Raw genomic sequence first — 20,005 nt, forward strand, 5'->3', positions numbered from 1 at the left:
ACAGTATATCATGGTGTAAAACAAACAATCAGATAATCACCAACACTTGGTTTAAACAACATCCAAGAAGGAAATGGACATGGAGAAGCCCAGATGGGAACAACAAAAATCAAATTGACTACATAACAATCAATAACAGATTCAAAAACGTGATAACTCAATCTAAAAGTTACCCTGGAGCAGACTGTGGAAGCGACCACATACCAGTCATTTGCAAAATGAAAATAAAGATGAGAAAATAAAAGAAACCAAAAATATCAGAACCACTGGATTATCAACAACTACAAAACAACGCTCATCTGAAAACAGAATACACAATCAAGGTGAAAAACCGTTTTCAGTTGCTGCAGGATGAAGGAGGCAAATCTTCCTGGGACATACTGAAGGAATCCATGGTTGTAGCTGCAAAAGGAACCATCCCATGAAAAGACCGGAAAAGTAAGAAGAAATGGATAACTGAAGATATAATACAATTGATGCAACAAAAACAGAGCATCAAACTAAGAGACAGCGAAGAATACAAACCACTTGATAAGACAATTAAAAGAAAATGTAGGGAAGCTAAAGACAGATGGGTAAGTGAGAAATGCTCAGAGATAGAAATGCTACAAACCCATAACCCTGGAACAAAGTTGATGCACAATAACATTAAAGAACTAACGGGGAAATTATCTTGCTCAGCAAGTGGATGCATCAAGGCAAAAGATGGCAGCTTAATTATGAGCAAAGAGGAAATCCTAAACAGATGAACAGAATACATAAAAGAACTTTTTGAAGACCAAAGAGGAGAAAAACCGAACATAAAGAAGAATCTTGAAGGACCTAGCATTCTAAAATCAGAAATCGAGCAGCCATAAATAAAACAAAACATAACAGAGCAACTGGTCCAGACAACATCGCTGTTGAAATGATACTGGCCTTAGAAGATTCTGGAATAGAGAAAATAACAGAAATAGCAAATGAAATCTATGATCATGGGGAGATACCTGATGATTTAAGTAAATCAGTGATCATCACACTTCCAAAGAATGAGGGAGCAACAGAATGAGTTACATCGTACAATAAGCCTGATGAGCCATGTGGGAAAAATTATTCTCAGAGTAATCGTGATGAGAGCAAGACGCTGTATAAAACCAGAAATCAGTAAAGAACAATGCGGCTTTGTGGAAAACACTGGAACCAGAAATGCAATTTTCACGCTACAGATGATCTGTGAACGAGCCATCCAGGTACAAAAAGACATCTACCTATGTTTCATTGACTATACAGAAACTTTTGACACTGTCAGACAGCAAGATCTTCTAGAAGTGCTTCAAGATCTTGAAACAGATGGGAAAGATATACGTTTCTTAAGAAACTTATACTGGGACCAGACAGCATCCATCAGAATAGAAGGAGAAGTGAGTGAGTGAGTGAGTATGTGTTGCTTGAATTTCCAGCCAGCAACTTTTATGTGTGTTGCTTGAATTTCCAGCATCTGCAGAATTCCTGTTGTTTGAGTATGTGAATATCATGAGAGGCAAGGTTGTGTGTTTTCGCCAGACTTATTCAACCTGTATAGTGAAAATATCTTGAGAAATATCAAAGACATCAAAGGATTCACAATTGGAGGCCATAATATAAATAACATCAGATATGCTGATGACATCGTACTAATAGCTGACTCAGAAACAAAACTTCAAGAACTACTCACTATAGTGTCAGCAGAAAGTAATTGCAGAGACCTCTCAATCAACACCAAGAAGACAGAAAGCATGGTCATCTCCAGAAAGACAAACATCCCACAATGTGTGATCAAGATCAGAAATACAAACACCAAACAAGTCAACAAATTCAAATATCTTGGCAGCCTAATAACAAGTGATGGCAGGTGCGACACAGATATCAAATACAGAATAGCAATGCCGAAAGAAGCTTTCCAAAAAATGAAGACCATATTAACAGACAGAAAGATGAGCACGTACACTAAAAACAGAATACTGCAGTGGTACATTTATTCTATCCTGACTTATGGAAGTGAATGCTGAACCATTTCTCCAGCAATGGAAAAGAGACTAGAAGCAGCTGAATTGTGGTTCTACAGGAGAATGTTAAAAATATCATGGACCACACACGCATCAAATGAAGAAGTTCTCAGAAGAGCCCAAGCAGTTCGATCACTCATACCAACAATAAGAGAAAGACAACTCAGATTCCTTGGACACATCATGCAGAAAGATGAACTAGAAAAACTCATACTCTCTGGAAAGATCGAGGGGAGCAAACCTAGAGGAAGATCTCAGCTTATGTACATCAAAAGCATAGCCAAGTGGCTACACATCAAGGAAATGGAAGTCATCCAAAGAACGAGGGATAGATCTATATGGAAAACCATGGTCACCAACGTCCGCATCAGATATGGTACCTAGACAGACAGACAGACTGTCACATGTACCGAGGTACAGTGAAAATCTTTGTTTTGCATGCCATCCATACAGATCATTTCACCACATCAGTATGTTGGGTAGTAGAAGGAAAACAATAACAGAATGTAGGTAGAGTTACAATTACAAAGGAAGCCACGTGCAGGCAGACAATAGGCGCTTGGCCATGATCAGACAGATTGTGAGGTCAAGAGGACAAAAAAGTCTGCAGATTCCAGAAATCCAAGCAACACACACAAAATGCTGAAGGAACTCAGCAGGCCTGGCAGCATCTATGGGAAAGAGTACAGTCAATGTTTCAGACCTAGACCCTTCAGCAGAACTTGGTCTGGCTGAGTCCTGATGAAAGGTCTTGGCCCAAAATGTCGACTGTTTACTCTTCTCCATAGATGCTGCCTGGCCTGCTGATTTCCTCCAGCATTTTGTGTGTGTTATAAGATCAAGAGTCCATCTTATTATACTAGGGAGCTGTTCAATAGTCCTATAACAGCTGCCTCGATGCTGTCCTCCAGCCTGGTGGTATATGCTTTCAGCCTTTTGTATATCTTCTGCCTGATGAGATGCGGGAGAAGAGAGAATATTCTGGGTGGGTGGGGTTTTTGATTATGCTGGCTGCTTTACTGAGGCAGTAAAAAGTATAGACAGAACCATACCAAGCCGTGAAGCATCTGGATGTAGTTTTTTCTGTGGTGTATTTACAACAACTGATGAGGTTCAAAGGGACCATGCCGAATTTCCTTAGCCTCCCAAATAAATGTGCTTTGTCAAAGCCCCAGCTACTTCCAGCATTTCATCCCTCGCAGGTCAGCATACCTGGCATACACCAGGCTTCATTTAAACAATTGTTAAGTCTGGAGGGAGGTGTTTCCTTTGTCAATGAGTTATTGCTTCAGAATAACTGAAGCCAAGCAAGTACTGGGTTTCTAAATTCTGAGATTTCAATAGTGATCAAAACTGAAGACTGGGGTCAGTGAAAATATTTCTTTGTGCCTACTCCTTGTCAACACCTGGAATTGTCACAAGTGGTCATTACACAGTATCTGTGAGATTGCACTGTTAGAGTGAATTTTGGGTTTAGGACATATACATTTAACAATTAACTTTGGCTACCAGTGTTCACATCTGAAAATGTGTTGTGCATTTAATTTGGAGTGCAGTCTTAACAATGGGTTCCTAAAAGCTGTGAGTCCCAGTCCAGACAATGCTGATTAAAATTCATTTTGGTGTCTGTGGTGTGGATGTGAATCAGGAGGTCTGGAGGTTGTATGTAGTTTCAAGAAAACATTGTTCATACATTGTAAATATGGAGTTGTCCTTTGATGTTGGTTACATAAAATACGGAGCCCCACACTGGGTCAGCAGACCCATATGATGCCTGCTGTACCTTGTTTTGTTGAATAAGGAAGCTGCTTTGTATCTACAGTAATTTTCTCTGGTGATTTCATTCACGCAACAACAGTACGGTGCCCAGATACTATATATCCTCAAATATTTCACTTGTCCTCACAACTTTGGCCAAACCTTAATTGATATCATTATATATTTAATGGATACATTTGCAAATTAAAAATTAAAATGAGTATGAGCAAATGATTTAAGTCCAAAATTCCTATCATCCAATTATTCCAATTATCTTTGATCATTTAGATCAGGGGTTCCCAACCAGTTAATGGTAGAGGTCCGTGGCATGGCAGAGGTCCTGATTTAGATGACTTTCAGTGTTTTTTCTGTCATTCCTGTATATAACATTTCTGAAATATCGATTCACCTGAAGAAATTGTGTAAAGACTGTTGTGGTGCAGTGACTTATGAGCTGTTGACTTTTTTGTGCAGTATAGCTCCAGAGGCTTTATGACGGTTAAACAGAAAGCTGCTATCAAAGTAATATCTTATTTAAAAAGATGAATCAACCAGCTGTTTCACAGCACAGTGATCACTCTGATGTCCTTCAAACAAGAGATGAGAAAGGGGACGATGCATTGGAGTGAAATGCTGTTCTTCAGTTTCTCAGCGTCTCTTGTTTTAGGATTACAGGTAAAAGCAGGCTGTGATTTTCATGATGTTTGAATAATTTGAGGGAGATTGAGACATGTCAATAATGTGAACAGCCTACATTACTTTATGACAAGCAAATTGGTCAATTGCTACAATTTCCAGTTTTGCCTTTACTGTCTATTATAAACAGTGATGAGTTTGTCTATTTACAGTTTAAAGCCATGCAAAAATAGTGGAAGTTCACAACAGATCAGAAGCTGGTTACCAACACCCTGCCTCTTCAGAACACATGCGCTCAACTGGAAGTATCTGAGATATTTCCACTCTAATGCATATGTTGTCAGGAGTGCTGAGAAAAAGAAAGGGACAGTAACTTTTATTTCTGGCTTGGGTGATTGAGGGTCCATATTATCATAGATGCAGACACTGACTATTTAGGCTGCAAGGTCTCTGTTTGCACTGAACTATACGTATAGATTTCGGAGAGTATATGTATCCATATGAGATACATATGAAATATATATGTATGGTTCCTCAGCTTACATAATCTTCTCACTGACTGAAAAGAGAAGTGTCATCATGATCAGCTTGTTCTTTGATGCCCAGCAATAATGTATATTGTAATGTCTGGGGTGACGCCAGGAATGGAGGTCCATCTGGTGCCTTCACGTGAGTCGCTCTCCCCAATGAATACTTAGTGAGAAAGTCAGACCATAACCTGCTAGATACGTTGCTACAGACTGCCATTAATTTAAGGCGAGACTTAGTAATGGATAGAAAGATGTGGATGAGCCCCACAAGTGAATTGTAGCTTCGTTTGTCCTTGGTGGTTCAGTTGCTAAAAGTCTGGCAGAATTTTGAAAAGTTCTTTGGAGCATTGGAAACTGACAGCAGAAAATTTCCACTCTATAGCTTTCCTGAATACTGCACCGGACTCTAACGGTCGTGGCCCTCTGTTGAATCTCTGCCACTTGTTCTTGCCAGCTCCAGGAACATCAACCACCCAATCCCTTTCAGCCCTCTGCAGGTTGTGCCGCTGCCCAGCCACGTGGTTCATCTATAGGATGCTATTTGTCATTGGATTATCCAATCACATGACATTTATTGACATCCACAAATCCATTAAAGGATTCAGCAAGTTTTCCTTTATTAAGAAATTAAGAAGTGTACAAGATGATGAGAGGCTTTGATCGTGTGGATAGTCAGAGGCTTTTTCCCAGGGCTGAAATGGCTAGCACGAGAGGACACAGCTTTAAGGTGCTTGGAAGTAGGTACAGAGGAGATGTCAGGGGTAAGTTTTTTACACAGAGAGTGGTGAGTGCGTGGAATGGGCTGCCGGCGACGGTGGTGGAGGCGGATAAGATGGGGTCTTTTAAGAGACTCCTGGGTAGGTACATGGAGCTTAGAAAAATGGAGAGCTATGGGTAACCCTAGGCAATTTCTAAGGTAAGGACATGTTCATCTCAGCTTTATGGGCTGAAGGGCCTGTACTATGCTGTAGGTTTTCTATGTTTCTTTGTTTCTATTACTGGAAGCCTTACGTTCCAAGTTAATCTGAGACTTCCTAGGCATCTCTGTGCAACACTGAGAGTGCTGCAGAATTAGATGGGACACAAAGCTCAGAAGCATGTTGAACTGTAGATTGCAAGACTTGTTAGATAGGCTGGTTCAATAGACAGAGAAGAGGCAGGTGAATTTTAAGGGAAGCTCCTCCCCTCTTCTTCCTTTCTTTTTCCTACTCTTTCTTTTCCCCTCTCTGGTCTCTCACCTCTTCTCGCCTGCCTATAACCTCCTCCTGGGTCCCCTCCTCCTTCTTTCCCCTATGGTCCACTCTCTTCTCCTATCAGATTCTTCCCTCTCCAATCTGTTATCCTTCCTGTCCACCTCGCTCCACCTATCACCTTCTATCTACCCTCCTTCCCCTCCCCACACCTTTTTATTCTGGCATAGGACTTTAACAGTGAACAGTAGTGGAGTGTTATAGAATGGAGGTACCTTCGATTGCAAATACATGGTTCCCTGAAAATGGTTTCACAGGTAGACAGTGTGGTAAGGAATGCTTTTGGTTTGCTGGTCCTCCTCAGTAAGTACTGATATTCTCTCAGCCAGTTCGGTGCTGAGTACAGAAGCAGGTCATGTTGCAATTGTATGGAATGCTGGTGAGGCCACATATTGTGCTCAGTTTTGGTTACTCTGACAGAGGAAATATATTATTAAACTGGAAAGAGTACAGGAAAAAATTACAAGGATGTTGCCTGTTCTTGAGGGACTGAGTTATAGGGAGAGGTTGGACAGCTAGAACTTTATTCCATGGAGTGCAGGTGAATGAGAGATGATCTTACAAATGTGTACAAAATTATGAGTGTATAGATAGGACGAATACACTCAGCCTTTTTCAGTGTTGGGGAATGAGGAAGCAGAAGATACAGGTTTAAGGTGAGAGGACAAAGATTTAATTTGAATTTGAGAGGCAACTTCTTTATACAAAGGGTAGTATGTATGTGGATTGAGTGGCCGAAGTAGAGGCAGGTCTAAAGGAGAGTTATTGAAAAGGGTTAGAAGGCTATGGGCCAAATGCTGGCAAATAGGACTGGCTTGAACTCTACGTCTCTGGAGGAAGCTGGTCAAGTGGGTGCGATTGCTAGCAAAGACATCAGGAATGTTTTCCTTTGGTAGCAAAGGCATGAAATAAAAGAGCTGGTTAATAAGGAACAAACCTATTGTCTGCCTGTTTCTGCTCCAGTGAACTCATGTCTACGTACCCCGACTCTATTTCCTCCCCCCTTGGTTCGGTCCCTTCCCACTTACATCTATAACTGATCCTTTCAATCACTTTCAGTTCCATGACCCTGATCACTTCATTTTTGCTTATAAATCAAAATCAGGTTTAATATCATCTGCAACTGTCATGAAATTTGTTAACTTTGTGGCAGCAGTACAATGCAAAACAAAATAATATGGAAAAAAGTTGTAAATTATAGTATATATATAAATATTAGTATATATTAGTTATTATATTAATATATATATATTAGTTACATTAAATAAGTAGTGCAAAAACAGAAATTAAAAAGTAGTGAGGTGTTGTTCATGGGATCAATGTCCATTTAGGAATTGGATGGCAGAGGGGAAGAAGCTGTTCCTGAATCGCCAAGTGTGTGCCTTCAGGCTCCTGTATCTCCTTCCTGATGGTAACAGTGAGAAGAGGGCATGCAGGGTTCTTAATAACAGACGCTGCCTTTTTGAGGCACCTTTCCTTGAGAATATCTTGGATACTACAGGGGCTAGTACACATAATGAAGTGCACTAATTTTACACCTCTCTGCAGCTGATTTTGATCCTGTGCTGTATTCCCCTCATACCAGACAGTGATGCAGCCAGTGTACACTGCCACTTCTCATCAGGAGGGCCTTAAAGTTCTCTGTTTCTCTCTGGAGAACAGACTTAACTAATTCCTCTCCACCACCACCCTCTTCCATCTGGCAGAACCGATTCTCACCCTCAAACGTTTCTCTTTTGGCTTCTTCCACTTTCTGCATCCGCACCTGCTTGGGACCCAGCTCTGCCTACCTTTTTAATGTCTAAGTTCCAAGCTGACACCGCCAACACTCCTCAACTCTTTCCATCAACACACATCAAAGTTGCTGGTGAACGCAGCAGGCCGGGCAGCATCTCTAGGAAGAGGTACAGTCGACGTTTTGGGCTAAGACCCTTCGTCAGGACAGATTTGCAGATTTCCTCGTGTCAACACTTTCTATGCTGTATTGACAACCACATAGTACTGCTTCTTGCACCCATGCTGAACTCATCAATTTTATCGCTTTGCCTGCCCTCAAATTCATTTGGTTCATCTCTGACACCTCTCTCCCCTTTCTCGATCTCTGGAGACAGATCACCTTGTGACACTTTTTACAAATCTACTGTCTCTCACAGTTATCTTGATTATGCCTCTTCCCACCCTGTCACCTGTAAAAATGTCTTTCCCTTTTCTCAAGTTCCTACATCTCTGCCACATTAGGATGAAGCTTTCCATTCTAGAACAAGTTCAAGTCTAATAGTCATTCAAACATACATGAATACCCATGAACACAGTCAAACAAAACAATGTTAGTCCTGAGCCAAGATTCAAAACACAGAACCAACAGTCACAGACAGCACAAGGCATATATACAACATATAAGATAGCAAGCTCAGATAAGATATCAGTAAAATACAGTCACACAGAAAAAAACTATAGTCCAAGACCCTGATTTCCATGAATGGTGCAATAGTCTGCGGTGGAAGACAATATAGCTTGTCTTCTGCCAAGTGACCACTGGGGGGCAGCACCAATACCAGCATGGATGCTGTGTCACACTGCCTCTGACATGTCTGTCTCTCCTGAGCAGCTGTAAACGGCTGATGCAGCGGTCTGAGGCACGCTCCTCACTCGGACCAAGGCCACGCAGCTCCCCTGCTGTACGCCAAAAAAACAGTGCATCAGACTTGCAGCACTCCACATTGCGAATGTCCAACAGAGCCTTACGATCACAAGAACAGTGACCAAGATGATGACTCCCTGTCAGCCCTCACACACCAATACCTCTGACACCTCTCTGATGCAGGCCGGAGCAAACCCAGACCAAGTCCAGCTCCTTCAGTTTCTCTGCCAACAGGCAACTCCCTGATGGAAACAACAGGAATTCTGCAGATGTTGGAAATTCAAGCAACACACATAAAAGTTGCTGGTGAACGCAGCAGGCCAGGCAGCATCTCTAGGAAGAGGTACAGTCGACGTTTCAGGCCGAGACCCTTCGTCAGGACTAACTGAAGGAAGAGTGAGTAAGGGATTTGAAAGTTGGAGGGGGAGGGGGAGATCCAAAATGATAGGAGAAGACAGGAGGGGGAGAGATGGAGCCAAGAGCTGGACAGGTGATAGGCAAAAGGGATACGAGAGGATCATGGGACAGGAGGTCCGGGAAGAAAGACAAGGGGGGTGGGGACCCAGAGGATGGGCAAGGGGTATATTCAGAGGGACAGAGGGAGAAAAAGGAGAGTGAGAGAAAGAATGTGTGTATATAAATAAATAACAGATGGGGTACGGGGGGGGTGGGGCATTAGCGGAAGTTAGAGAAGTTGATGTTCATGCCATCAGGTTGGAGGCTACCCAGACGGAATATAAGGTGTTGTTCCTCCAACCTGAGTGTGGCTTCATCTTTACTGTAGAGGAGGCCGTGGATAGACATGTCAGAATGGGAATGGGATGTGGAATTAAAATGTGTGGCCACTGGGAGATCCTGCTTTCTCTGGCGGACAGAGCGTAGATGTTCAGCAAAGCGGTCTCCCAGTCTGCGTCGGGTCTCGCCAATATATAAAAGGCCACATTGGGAGCACTGGATGGGGCAGGCCTGCAGTACTTTAAATTCTTCATGTTCAGCTAGGTCTCACAATTGTAAATCTGAGATTGCCTCCTTTTTCAAAGAATAGGGTTTTCCTTCCACCAGCATCAGTGCTGCCCTCACCTGCATCTTCAATCCCACATATCTGCCCTCACCCCATCTTTCCACTGCCATAACAGTGATAGGGTTCCCTCTGTCCTTACCCTCCTGACGAACCTCTACATCCAGCACATCATCCTCCGTAACTTCTGACATCTATAATGGGATCCTATCACTAAACGTTCCTTTCCCTGCCCCCCCCATCCACTCTCCATTCTCCATGGGGATCATTCTCTACATGACTTCCTGGTCCTCTCATCCCTCCCCACTGCACTTCCTCCTGGCACTTATCTCAGATTCTACACCTGCCCCTCCATCTCCTCCCTCACTACAATTCAAGGCCGCAAACAATCCTTCCAGGTGAAGCTGACAGTTCACCTGTGTGTCTGTTGGTCTCATCTGTTGTATCCAGAGCTCCTGGTGTGTCCTCCTCTACACTGATGAGAACTGATGTAGATTAGGGGACCACTTTGTTGAGCATTTCTCTTCATCCGCCATGAAAGATGAGATTTTCTGGTGGCCAGCCCTTTCAATTCAATTTCCCATTCCATTCTGACATGGCCTTCTCTACTGCCACCATGAGGCCAAACTCAAGTTAGAGGAGTAACACCTCATAATCTGCCTGTGTAGCCTCCAACCTGAAGGCGTGAACATCAGCTTCTCTACTTCTGGTAATTTCACCACCCCCTGCTTTCTTTTCTCATGCCCCATTCTGGTTCATCTTTCACCCTTTCTCTTCTCATCTGCCCATCAACTCCACCGGGCTCGCCTCCTCTTTCCCTTTCTTCCATGGTCCACTGTCCACTCGATTCCTTCTTCTTCCACCTTTTACCTCTTCTACTCATCACCTTCCAGCCTCTTATTTCATACCCCTCCCCTATTCACCCATCTTCCCCCTCACCTGGTCTCACCTGTCACCTACCAGCCTTACCTCCTTACCTCCACCTTCTTATTTTGCTTTCTAGCCCCTTCCTTTCCAGACCTGATGAAGGGTCTCAGCCCAAAACCTTGACCGTTTATTTCCAAATCTGTTGGAATATTTTGAAGAAATAACAGACAGGATAGAGACCATAAGACCATAAGGATAGACCATGAGACCATAAGGATAGACAGGATAGACCATGAGACCATAAGATATGGGAGCAGAATTGGGCCCTTTAGCCCATCGCTTCTGCTCTGCCATTTCATCATGGCTGATTCATTTTCCCTCTCAGCCCCAATCAGCCCAGTTTGGGTTCCGTCAAGGCCACTCAGCTCCTGACCTCATCACCTGCTTGGTCCAAACATAGACCAAAGAGCTAAATACCAGAGGAGAGGTGACAGTGATAGTCATTGACATCAAGGCAGCATTTGACTGAGTATGACGTCAAGGTGCCCTGGCTAAAATGGAGTCAATGGGAATTAAGGAGAAACCCTCTCCTGACACAAAGGAAGATGGTTGTGGTGGTTGGAGGTCAATCATCTCATCTTCAGGACATCACTGCAGGAGTTCCTCAGGGAAGTGTCCTTGGACCAACTATCTTCAGCTGCTTCACCAATGACCTTCCTTCTTCATAAGGTCAGAAGTGGGGATGTTCGCAGATGACGGCACGATGTTCTGCACCATTCGTGACTGCTCAGATAGTGAGGCAGTTCACACCCAAGTGCAGCTGGACCTGGACAATGTCCAGACTTGGGCTGACAAGTGGCAAGTAACATTCGAGCCACACAAGTGCCAGGCAATGACCATCTCCAACAAGAGAGGCTGTAACCAATGTCCCTTGATATTCAGTGGCATCACCATCACTGAATCCCCTGCTATCAACATCCCGAGGGTTACCACTGACAGGAAACTGAACTGCTCTAACCATATAAACACTGTGGCTACCAGACCAGGTCAAAGGTTAGGAATCCTGCAGTGTGTAACTCACCTCCTGACTCCCCAAAGCCTGTCCACCATCTACAAGGCTCAGGTCAGGAGTGTAATGGAATATTCACCACTCGCCAGGATGACTGCAGCTCCATCAACACTCAAGAAGCTTGAGACCACCCAGTACAAGACAGCCCACTTGATTGTTCCCCCTTCCACAAGCATCCAGTCCCTCCACCATCGACGAACAGTTGCATCAGTGTGTACTATCTACAAGATGCACTGCAACAACACACCAAAGTTCCTAAGGCAGCACGTTCCAGACCCACAACCACTACCATCTAGAAGGACGAGAATAGCAGATAGCTGGCACACCACCACTTGGAGATCCCTCTCCAAGTCACTCACATCCTGACTTGAAAACATAACGCTTGTTCCTTCATTGTCACTGGGTCAAAATCATGGAATTCCCTCCCTGACAGCACTGTGGGTGTAAACCACACCTCAGGGACTGCAGTGGTTCAAGAAGGCAGTTCATCACCACCTTCTCAAGGGCAACTAAGGATGATCAATAAATGCTGGCTGAGCTGGTGACACCCACATCCTGTAAATAAATAAAAAAAAATCTCCTTCCTTACCCTATATCCCTTTATGCCCCGACAAATCCTCGGCGGGAGGAGAGAGAGCAGCGCGCCTGCACATGCACAGCCCTCCGGTGAAAAATGATATTGTATCCGTTAAACAGGGGCCGTGGAAAATTCTGATTTGATGGAGACAGATGTGAAAGCACAGAGGAACATCTGGAAAAATTTCTGAAACGCTCGTTCGCTGCTGTCGTTACTGCGCGGTCGGGAATCTTTCGGAGGGAAGGCCTCAAAATCCCCGACTTTGCCTGCTTTTGGCAACCGAGATGGAGGTCGAATCGTTCGGATAGAGATGGCGCTCAGTACTCGGTGTCGGAGGGCTGACCAGAGCTGGAAGTTTTCGGATGACTCAGAGTCGGACCGTGGTCGGGTATGGCAGGGAGAGTTTTTCTTCCTTCTCCCGTCTGCGTGAGATGTGGGACATTTGAGAAACTTTGAACTTTTACTGTGCTCATGGACTTCTTCATCAAGTTATGGTGTTGTTGCACTGTTGTAACTATATGTGATAATTATGTGGTTTTGTTCGTTTTTTCCAGTCTTGGTCTGTCCTGTGTTTTGTGATACCGGAGGAAATATTGTATCATTTCTTAATGCATGCATTACTAAATGACAATAAAAGAGGACTGCGTGTCCTCATAATCTAAATCAAGAATCTATCGACCTCCACGGCAAATATATATAAAGACTTGGCCTCCACAGCTGCCTGTGGCAACAAATTCCACAGATTCACCACTCTCTGGCTAAAGAGATTGCTCCTCATCTCCGTTCTGAATGGACGCCCCTCTACTCTGAGGCTGTGTCCTCTGGCTTCAGACTCACCCACTATAGGAAACCTCCTCTCCACATCCACTCTTCCAAGGTCCTTTGCTATTTGACAGTTTTCAATGAGATCACCCCTCACTCTTCTGAATTCTGGTGGAATACAGGCCCTGAGCCATTAAACGCTCTTTATATGACAAGCTATTCAATCCTGGAATAATTTTTGTGAAACTGCTTTGAACCGTCTCCAGATAAGGGGCCCAAACCTGCTCACGATACTCCAAGTGAAGCCTCACCAGTACTTCATAAAGTCTCAACATTACATCCTTGCTTTATATTCTAGTCCTTTTGAAATGAATGCTAACATTGCATTTACCTTCTTCACCACAGACTCAATCTGCAAATCAACCAGCACAAGGATTCCCCAAGTCCCCTTACATGTCAAATCTTTTTATTTTCTCTCCATTTAGAAAATAGTCAACCCTTTCAATTCTTCTGCCAAATTACATGATGATATATTTCCTAACCCTGTATTCATCTGTCATTTCTTTGTCCATTCTCATCATCTAAGTCATTCTGTAGCCTCTCTATTTCCTCAAAACTACCTGCCCCTCCACCTATCTTCATATCGTCTGCAATCTTTGCAACAAAGCCATCAATTCCATCATCTAAATCATTGACAATTAATGTAAAAAGAATCTGTCCCAAAACAAACCTGTGGAACACAACTAGTCACCGGCAGCCAACCAGAAAAGGCTCCCTTCATTCCGCTTCTTTGCCTCCTGCTTTATCCATGCTCTCAACCACTGCTTTATCCATGCTAGAATCTTTTTTTTTGTAATACAATGGGCTCATAGCTTGCTAAGTGTGACATCTTGTCAAAGGCCTTCTGAAATCCAAGTACACAACATCAACCCATTCTCTTTTGTCTATCTTGCTTGCTATTTGTTGAAAGAATTCCAACAGCTTTGTCAGGCAAGGTTTCCCCTGAGGAAACCAAGCTGACTATGGCCCATTTTGTCATGTGCCTTCAAAAACCCCGAAACCACATCCTTAACAATTGACTCCAACAGTTTCCCAACCACTGAGGTCAGACTAACCAGCCTATAATTTCCTATCTTCTGCCTCTCTCTCTTCTTTTTTTTTAGTATAATTTTTATTGAGTTTTTGAAGTGATTACATAGAAAGATAATGACTACCCTCCCCCTCCCCTTACCCTACCCCCCTAGCTGAAAAAAAAAGAAGAAAAAAAAAGAAAAAAAAGAGAACCGCCTGGATATTGGAAGGTTTCCACATGCTCCATGGGATTCAAAATAAATTTAGTATATTTATTTATTACTTTCCCCAAGGAACCAATATCTTTATCATCGGAGCAACTAAATATGCCATCTTATCTTTTGTAAATAAGGGTGCCAAATATTCAAAAATGTATCATATTTATCTCTTAAATTATAAGTAATTTTTTCAAGTGGAATAGAACTAGCCATTTCATTGTTCCAACAATTCATACTTAAATACGAATCAGATTTCCAAGTAACTGCTATAGCCTTCTTGGCTACTACCAATGCAATTTTTATGAATTCTTTCTGATATTTATTCAGTTTAAGTTTTGGTTTTATCCCTTCAATATCACCTAATAGAAATAATACAGGGTTATGTGGAAGTTGAGTTCCAGTAATTTGCTCCAATAAGACTCTTAAATTTACCCAAAAAGGTTGAATTTTAGAACAAGACCAAGTGGAATGTAAGAAAGTACCAATTTCTTGATGACACCGAAAACATTGATCAGAAAAGTTTGAATTTAATCTGTTTATTTTTTGCGGTGTAATATATAATTGGTGTAACAAATTATATTGTACTAATCTAAGTTGAACGTTTATTGTATTTGTCATACTGTCAAGACACAGTCTTGACCAATTTGTTTCATCAATATTAATATTCAGATCTGTTTCCCATTTTTGTTTTGACTTGTGGATTCCTTGTTTAATTGTCTGTTTTTGAATCAAATTATACATACAAGAAATAAATTTTTTAATTTTTCCTTTTTGAATTAAAATTTCAATTTCATTAGGTTTTGACCCGGTTTGTCTTTTAAGTAAGCCCTTAATTGAAGGTAACAAGGTAGCTCCCTTCTTGAAGAGTGGAGCGACATTTGCAATTTGCAATTTTCCAGTCTTCCACAACCATTCCAGAATCCAGTGATTCTTGAAAGATCATTACAATTGCCTCCACAATCTCTTCAGCCACCACTTTCAGAACCCTAGGGTGTACACCATCTGTTCCAGGTGACTTTTCTACCTTCAGACCTACCTGTTTCGCAAGAACCTTCGCTCCAGAGTTCATAACCTTTGACATCTAGACTTCCACCAAGCTAGTGTCTTCCACAGTAAAGACTGATGCAAAATACTTATTCGGTTCATCCACCATTTCCTTGCCCCCCCCCCCCATTACCACCTCTCCAGCATCGTTTTCCAACAGTTCGATCTCTCTTTTACACTTTATGACTCTGAAGAAACTTTTGGTATCCATTTTAATATTATTGGCTAGCTTACTTTCATACAAACTGAAGCAAGACTTTCCAGGTGCAGATCCATGGTCTCGCGAGACTAACGGATGCCACCAAGAACCAAGAACTTTCGTATTCCATCTTTACCTTCTTAATGACTTTTTAGTTACTTTCTGTTGGTTTTTAAAAGGTTCCCAATCCTCTAAATTCCTATAAACATTTGCTCTATTATATGCTCTCTCTTTGCCTTTTATGTTGGCTTTGGCTCCTCTTGTTAGCCATGGCTATGTCTCTTTCCTTTAGAATACTTTTTCCTCTTTGGGATGTGTATATCCTGTGCCTTTTGAGTTGCTTCCAGAAATTCCAGCCATTGCTGCTCTACAGTCATCCCTGCCAGTGTTCCTTTCCAATCAGTACTGGCCGACTCCTCTCTCATACCCTCTGTATTTCCCTTTTCCACACTGTAATACTGATGATGTGCCTGAGTTTAGCTTCTCATTCTCAAATTTCAGGGTCAATGTGATCATAATATTATCACTTGTCCTAAAGGGTTCTCTTACCTTAAGCTCTCCAATCAATTCCAGTTCGTTGTATAACACACAATCGAAAATTATTGATCCCCTAGTGCACTCAACCATGAGCTGCTCTAAAAAGCCATCTCGCAGGCATTCTAGAAATTCCCCTTCCTGGAATCCAGCACCAACCTGATTTTCCCAATCTACCTGCATATTGAAATCCTCCATGACTATTGTAACATTGCTCTTTTGGCATGCATTTTCTATCTCCAGCTGTAATTTGTAGACCACATCCTTAGTACTGTTTGGGAGTCTGTTTACAACTTCCATCAGGGTCTTTTTACCCTTGAAGTTCCTTAGCTCTATACACAATGATTCAACACCTTCCAATCCTATATCACCGATTAGGAAAAGGGGAGGTGCAACGAGACCTGGGTGTCATTATACACCAGTCATTGAAAGTGGGTATGCAGGTACAGCAGGCGGTGAAAAAGGCGAATGGTATGCTGGCATTTATAGCGAGAAGATTCGAGTACAGGAGCAGGGAGGTACTACTGCAGTTGTACAAGGCCTTGGTGAGACCACACCTGGAGTATTGTGTGCAGTTTTGGTCCCCTAATCTGAGGAAAGACATCTTTGCCATAGAGGGAGTACAAAGAAGGTTCACCAGATTGGTTCCTGGGATGGCAGGATTTTCATATGAAGAAAGACTGGATGAACTGGGCTTGTACTCGTTGGAATTTAGAAGATTGAGGGGGGATCTGATTGAAACGTATAAAATCCTAAAGGGATTGGACAGGCTAGATGCAGGAAGATTGTTCCCGATGTTGGGGGAGTCCAGAACGAGGGGTCACAGTTTGAGGATGAAGGGGAAGCCTTTTAGGACCGAGATTAGGAAAAACTTCTTCACACAGAGAGTGGTGAATCTGTGGAATTCTCTGCCACAGGAAACAGTTGAGACCAGTTCATTGGCTATATTTAAGAGGGAGTTAGATATGGCCCTTGTGGCTACGGGGATCAGGGGGTATGGAGGGAAGGCTGGGGCGGGGTTCTGAGTTGGATGATCAGCCATGATCATAATAAATGGCGGTGCAGGCTCGAAGGGCCGAATGGCCTACTCCTGCACCTATTTTCTATGTTTCTATGTTTCTATCACCTCTTTCTGATGATTTGATTTAATTCCTTACCAACAGGGCAACGCCACCCCCTCTGCCTTTCTCCCTGTCCTTTCAATGCAATGTGTATCCTTGGACTTTAAGCTCAGTTATAATCTTCTTTCAGCCATGATCAGTGATGCCTGCGACATCATATATGTCAATCTGCACCTGTGCTACAAGTTCACCTACCTTATTCTCTATACTGCGCACAAATACAACACCTTCAGTCCTGTATTTATCCCTTTTGATTTTGTCTGCCTTTTACGTTGCAGCTTATCTTGTTGATTGCAATCTTGCCCTGTCATCAGTCTCACTGTTCCTCATCTTCAGCCCTCTCACTCCAGTTCCCATTCCTTTCTATATTGGTTTAAATCCACCTGAACAACTCTAGCCAACCTGCCCACAAGGATATTGGACCCACTTGGGTTCAGATGTAACCTATTTGTACAGGTCTTCTTCTTCTCTTCTTCGGCTGTCCATCCATTTTCAATGTTGACTGAAGCCTGGGCAAGATTGTATGGAAGACCGGCAGTTGCCTATGCTGCAAGTCTCCCCTCTCCACGCCACCGATGTTGTCCAAGGGAAGGGCACTAGGGCCGATATAGCTTGGCACCAGTGTCATAGCAAAGTAATGTGTGGTTAAGTGTCTTGCTCAAAGACACAACATGCTGCCTCAGTTGAGGCTTGAACTAGCAACCTTCTGTCATGGTCCGGTCCGTGAAGTCCACGTTCTGGTTCACGGCCCAGTCCTTAGACTCCGGACTCCTGGCCTTCCGGCTGTCCCTTGCTTCAGTTGGGCTTAATCATAGGCACTGATGCTCACCTTGGGGCTGGGGATATAAGTGGCCCTGGGTTCAAGTGTGGGTACTGGTTTAACTCATCAGTATCCTGTCTTTGCCTCTGTTGGGTAAGCCAGGCCGTCTTTGCTGTTACCCTGAGGCTGGATTGTTCCTTTCCCTTCCCATTCCTTCTGGAACCTTTGCCCCGCAACCTGTGTCTGGAGCCTTTGCCCCGCAACCTGTGTCTGGAGCCTTGCCTGCAGCCTTGTCAAGTTCTACCACCGGAGTGAGACTGGAGCCTTGCTGTGTCAAGATAAGGAACTGTCTATCATTGAGTTTGAACTGTCTCTGTGTCCACACCTTTGCTAGGTAGGTCCGGCAGTTTGCCACTACCTTGAGTTGGGAACCGTCTCGTCATGTTCAGCATTCTGTGTAGAGCCCCGGCTCCAAGTCCTGTTCCCAAGGAGGGGTCCCGGCTCTGTGTTCCATGTCCCTGTGTTCCTGTCTCTCAAGTCCAAGGCTCTGTTTTCCTGTGCTCTAGACCATGGCTCTGTGGTCCTGTCCTCCCCAAGACCAAGGCTCTGTGTTCTGCGTTCCTGTCATCCCGTTTCCTAGGTTCTGAGATTCCTGTTGTCCCAAGTCCAAGGCTCGGCTGTTCCTCAGTACTAAGTCAAGGCTTCATGTTCTCATCCTGTCCATGTGCCTCATCCTGTGCTGAAGTTCCCTCGTCTTGTGCTGGAGTTCCCTCGTCTTGCCCAGGAGTCTCTCGTTCTGTCCTGTAGCCTCGCTTAATCCTGTCACCCAAGACCATGTCATGTCCTTGCCTAGTTCCAGAGTTCCAGCCCGAGTCAAGACCAAGGTTCTGGGTCCTTGTCCAGTCTGTGGCTCGGAGTTCAAGCCCAAGCCTCGTTATGCACTTGCCTCGAAGAACGCAAGCCTCGTCATGTCCTCGCCACGAAGAACCCAAGCCATGTCCAGTCCTGTAGCCATATCATGTCCTCGCCTAGTTCCAGAGTCCGAGCCCAAGTCAAGACCCAGGTTCTGAGTTCTTGCCCAGTCTCCGGCTCGGAGTCCAAGCCCAGGCTCCTAGTTCCCAGTTCCTTGTTCTGGCCAAACCTGCCTAGCCAATGTCCTAGCCCAAGTCTGTGTTCTGGTCCCAGCTCTCTAGTCAAGTCCTGTTCCTAGTACTTCAGTGTCTGTGTCCTGTATTTGGGTCTGCTCCCAGCACCCCCGTTATGACACCTTCAGATCACTAGACCGACGCCTTAACCATTTGGCCACGCGCCACACTGGTACAGTTCATAACTTCCACAAAAGGTATCACAACGATCCATAAATCTGAACCCATGACCTCTTCAGTAGTTCCTTAGCCATGCGTTCACCTGCCAAATCATCTTATTCATACCCTCTCTGGCATGTGGCACAGGCAGCAATCCAGAGATCCAAGCAATGCACACAAAACACTGGAGGAAATCAGCAGGCCAGGCAGCATCTATGGAAAAGAGTACTCCAGTACTTTGTGAGTGTTGCTTGGATTTCCAGCATCTGCAGATTTCCTCTTGTGTGTGAATTCAGAGATCCAGCTACCCTGGAGGTCCTTTTGTCAACTTCCCACCTAGCTCCCTAAAATCTCTCTTCAAGACCTCCTCGTCTTCTCTACCATGTCATTGGTGCCAATGTGTACCAAGACTTCTGGTTGAACACCCTCACCCTTAAGGATGTTTATTAGACCTGATTCGAGACATCCCTGATCCAACATATCATCCAGGCATCTCTATCGTGCCCACAGAACCTTGTCTAAATTCCTCTGACGATGGAATCTCCTATCAACACTGCAGTCCTCCTCACCTGTCTGCTCTTCTGAGCCACAGCACTGGGCTCAGTGCCAAGACCCGATCACT

This window comes from Mobula hypostoma, chromosome 17 (assembly GCF_963921235.1).
Source record: "Mobula hypostoma chromosome 17, sMobHyp1.1, whole genome shotgun sequence".
Classification (NCBI taxonomy): domain Eukaryota; kingdom Metazoa; phylum Chordata; class Chondrichthyes; order Myliobatiformes; family Myliobatidae; genus Mobula; species Mobula hypostoma.